The sequence below is a fragment of the Corvus kubaryi genome, unplaced genomic scaffold, assembly GCF_017639235.1.
Source record: "Corvus kubaryi isolate FWS band 111438036 unplaced genomic scaffold, C.kubaryi_AGA036_p1.0 37357, whole genome shotgun sequence".
Lineage (NCBI taxonomy): Eukaryota > Metazoa > Chordata > Aves > Passeriformes > Corvidae > Corvus > Corvus kubaryi.
The window spans coordinates 16,375,762-16,380,387 of NW_024581117.1; the positions used below are offsets into that span (position 1 = coordinate 16,375,762).

At 60.5% G+C, this 4,626-nt stretch overlaps 1 protein-coding gene across 1 annotated transcript in view; it reads right to left on the reverse strand.

Annotated features, from left to right (window-relative positions):
• Window positions 1-4,396, reverse strand: part of CHST3 (carbohydrate sulfotransferase 3) — a 9,180-nt gene extending 4,784 nt beyond the window's left edge. The window contains exon 1 of the mRNA XM_042033482.1: window positions 4,282-4,396. The gene's annotated coding sequence lies outside the window, so the exon portion shown is untranslated. The remainder of the gene's footprint in view (window positions 1-4,281) is intronic.
• Between the last annotated feature and the right edge of the window lie 230 nt (window positions 4,397-4,626).

Sequence of the window (4,626 nt, forward strand, 5' to 3'; positions counted from 1 at the left end):
CCCCCTCCTCGGTCGTGCCTCGTCGGTGACAGGACCTGTCGGAGTATTTGAGCAACCAAGAGAAGAAATCAAATACACAAAGCCCTCGGTGTGCGGCCGCGTCTCCCAGCGCCCGACGGAGTCACGGCATCCCAAGGGGCGGTGATCTGCGTCCCTGCCCTCGGCTGGGGCTGGGGACAGTCCCCTTGCTGCCCGCAGCACGCACGCACAGGGGATGACATCAGCTGCTTCCTCAGACAAATCCCTGGGCAAAGTCAGCCCGGGCTTTTCCCTCTCTAATGCCCCCAGCTGCCTGACCACAAATGAGCCACAGAACGGGAATTATTCACAGGGATGACACAGAGAACCATGTCCGGCAGCGCTGGCAGAACCCTCATTCACAGGCCCGGGGCAGACATAATTCGTTAAATAAACAGCCGGCTGCAAACGTCCTGCCTGGGACCCGCGGGGCGGCGGCGACAGGCGCAGGGGCCCCGTCAGGGCTGAGCCGTGGGGCTGGGGACACGCGGGTGACCTGGTGAGGCTGCCTGGGGCCGCTTGGCATCCTAAAGCTTTTCCTCGCTGGGGCCCGTGAGGCGCAGCCCGGCTGGGGCAGCACACAAGCCACAAGCGCCCCTTTGTGAGTGGGAACAGAGGGGCTCTGTGTCCCCTGCAAGTTCCCCTCCAAGGCTCTGCTGGGATGGGATGGATGAGGAGAACCATCGGGATACTGCTGCCGCCCCAGGGTGCCCTGCCAGCGTCCTCTCCTGGGGAATGCACCTGTGTGAGCAGACAGATGGATGGACATAATCTCTGGGGACAGAAGGCAGCGGCTGGCCAGTGCTCTCCTCTTGTTCTCCACATCTCAAAGCAAAGCAGAATAGTTTCCAGGAATGCTAAACTGAGATGCCCCAGATAGCAGCGCCCACAGCTCAGACGATGCTCCCTGTCTTTTCCTATCCCTCGGGCTGGAACTGCAGCAGGGATGGCTGTAATTCCCACTGAGGAGATGATAACAGGATTTATGGATTTCCCAGATGAGTCAAACCCAGAAAAGGAGCTTTTTGTGTGTGGTGTTAGGGATTTTGTTTCTGTGCAAAGCTGCCCAGGTGGGATCCGCACAACTTAATTTAACCTTGCTACAGCAAGAAGGAAGGACTTGGACAGTAGTGAAGACACCAAATCATTCCAGTCTGCTGTAGCAAGTTGGTTCATGTGATGGATGTTCCCACTGGTGGTGCAGGTGGAGTGAAAAGAGCAGAGGCTCTGTGATAGGAAGGAGGGAAGGGATGCTCTTGTCACCCTTCTATAGGGCATTCCACAGGACTGCCTGACTGGAAGAGCAGAGCAGGGGTTTTCAGCTCGGTTTTGGGAAAGGGAAGGTCTTAACACAAAGCCTTGGGACTCTCATTCCTCAGCTCTGGCTGCCCTGAACCCCCACCAGGTGGGATCCAGGAAAGAAAGACGTCTGTGGCTGCCAGGGGTAGCCAGCTGGAGGTGGGACTGCATGAAGTCACATTTTCCTCTGGTGACTTGAGAAGCAACAACTGAGCTCTGGACACAGAAAGGCAATGAAGCACCTACGTGCAAGAGTTCCCTCCCTGCCTGAGATCCTTCTGTCCATCCAGCCCCCATCCACTCCCATGCATCCCTCTATGGGAGCCCACAGTGACCTGCAGCTGAGCTCGCTGCCCCCGGTGCTGCTGCTGCTCTGAGTAATTCCCTCCACGATCCTTTGCTTCATCAGATTTCCAGCAGACACTAGGACCAGCAAAACATAGGCATGGAACACAAAAGAGATAAGGAGCGTGGGCTTATCTGCTCTCCGTGCTGCTCTTTGTCTGCAACCTGGGGGAAAAAAAAACCCTCTGTATTTACTCTTTCAACTATTTCCGCTCCCAACTTCCTCCCAAGGCTGGCCTTGGGAAACGTGCCACCAGAGCTTCCCACTCTGCTTTCATCTCCCAGCAATTTTCATCCTGGACCTGGCTCTCCTCCAAGGCATGGCACAAGCACAACACTGCTTCGGTTTGCCCTGCAGCGCAGCTAAGGAGCCTGTCCAGGCAGGTATTTTTTGGTTAAAAACATGTCTAGTCAAGCTAAAAAAAAGGGGGGGGGGGAAATCACTTCCTATGATGTTTATAAAGTTGCCGAGAATAGTCACAAGCCTCATCAAATTGAAGCCTGGAAACTGCCCATTGGAGGAGAAAGTTGGGAATGGAAAGTCCTTCTGACTCAGAGGTTACACTCAGGAGCAGCAGCAGGAGCTGGTGTTGGTACAAACAGGCACCACTGAAACAACTTTGGTTCCATTGCACGAGCAATTCCAGGTGCATGAGGCTGTCTTCTGTCCACTCTTTTGTCCCACCTGTGCTCTGTGATGACTCAGATGAGCTGTCGTTGTTCTTGGTGTCCCAAAAAGCACTGCCCAGGAAAGGTGTGGAGGCTGGTGAGGGCACAGTAATGCTGGTGACAGGACCAGCACAGGCTTCATGGCCAGGGTAGACTGGTCTTTTCTCTCCCTCACCTTGGTGGTGTCCAAAGAGAGGTGTTTTCTCTTGACCCAGCAGAGAGGAGAGCTGCTGCTCCCACCCCTGGTGAACATGATGGGACTCTGAGACATTAGTGCTGGGCATGGGGGTAAAACACGTGCATCTGCCAGGCAGGGACCAGCCTTTGGAGCTGGATCTGGACCAGGAGCCAGCTAAAACACCTTCAACCTTGAAATCAAGTTGCTGGAAACCACAGACACGGCTGGGGCGGGGTTTGCAGCACCACCTGCGGCAAAGGTGAGCGACTGAACGCGCCGAACTGCTGGGCAGCGAGGGGGGCTATAGAGCAGACCACCAAGACGGGTGAATGGACGGGCCGGCCCTGTTCGCTCGGCGCCGGTGGCACAAGGCCAGCTGCTGTGCGTGCCGGCGGCCTCTGGCCACGCTGGGAACCGCAAATGCCCATCCCTGCTTCAATGAGCCCTTTCTTTGGGGCGCAGAGCCCGCGGTCCCTCCCACCGCCCCACACTCCTTCTCCTCACTGCTCCACGCTCGCCTGGAATCTCCTCCGCCAAATCCATCCCAAAAACAGGGATACCGCTCTCTCTGTGCCCGGCTCTGCTCCCCTTTCAGCCCGAGACAGGCATCTGTAGCACTCCAGGGACCCAGAAGGGACTGGTGGCAAGAGATCGTCGCCGTGGGGAATAGTGACCTGTGCTGGAGTCAGCACAGGGAGACTGGGGATGTGAAAACGAGTCGTATGCTGAAACAACATGGCAGATGTGGGAAAATTGCAGAGTTAAATCCCTGTCCTGGTGTAGTGTTGTAAATCGTCGGCTGTGGTAAAGGAGACCCTTTCCTCCGGGCACCAAAGCCAGGCTCGGTGCAAAGGCAGTGGGGTGTGGGCAGCTCTCCCCAGTGTGGCCGGGAGCAGCTGCTGAAGTCCCGGCAGGCACAGAGAGGAGACTCTGCTGGGATGGCCTTTTCCCCCCAAGGTACCCCCATGCCAGCCACGTCCCGTCTGGGGCCGTGAGGGTGTCAGAGTCCCAGCTCCGGCAGAAATGTCGCTGGCTCCCGGGAATCGGCCGAGGGCCAGCGTGCCCCGGTGGCCCTGGGACAGGAGGGGAAAGGCTGTGAACAACTTTCCAGTGCTCCGTGGTAGGGGTTGACAGGCCGGATGATGCAACTCCGGGATGGTTGTGAGAAACTCTCCTTTTCCAAAGTCTTCTTCTGTCGCCCCAGCCGCGCTTCGCTCCGGACGGAGGCTCGGCGCTGCCGCCACAGAGCTCGATCCTATTCCATTGATTTTTTTTTCCCCATGGATTTTTCCCCGAAAGAAAGGTATGGGCAGAGCTGCTGAGCAGTCATGTGCTGGGAGGACTTTCGGCGGCAGGGAGCTGGGATCCGGCTGTCCGCCGAGGGGAGGGAGGCAGGGGAGGAAGGGAGGCACCGCTGGCGCTGCCCCGCTGCGGGAGCGGGCGGAGGGGGGCCCCGCACAGAGACAAAGGAGCGGCCGAGGCCGGAGGGCGCACAAAGGAGCCGGCGGAGCCCGGGGCCGCCCCGTGGGGGGATGCGGCCACCGAGCCCCCGGGCTCCCCGCCGGCCCCGCTCCCCCTGCCCGGGGGAGAGCTCGGGGCCGCGGCCCCTCGCACGCCCAACTTCCCGCAACTCCCCGCCGCGCTGGGAAAGGCCCGATCCCCGCCGCCATCCTCCCCCTCGCCCCGGGGCTCCCGCTGCCCATCGCGCCGGTCCCGGCCCCCGGCTGCGCTCCGGCCCCGACTCCGTCGGTCCCGGCCCCCGCTGCACCTACCCGGCGGCGGCCGCTCCACGGGGCGAGCTCGCCCGGTCCTGCCGTGCGGGAGGAGAGAGAACAGCGGGTCCCCTGCTTTTCTTCACGGTGCTGTCATCCTCCCTCCCTCCTTCCCTGATCCCCTCCCTCCCCTCTTCCCTCCCTCCCTCCCTCCCTTTCTCCCTCCCTCCCTCCTTCCTTCCTTCCTTCCTTCCTCCCTCCTGGGGCAGCGGCGGGGGGGAGCGGTCCCGGCGCCCGGACGCGGGTCCCGGGGCGGGGCCGGGCAGGGTCCCCGGGCCAGCCCCCCCGCTGCCCCCACCCCGACAAGCCACGCCGGGAAACCGGGAGTTACCGGCCCCAGCCCCG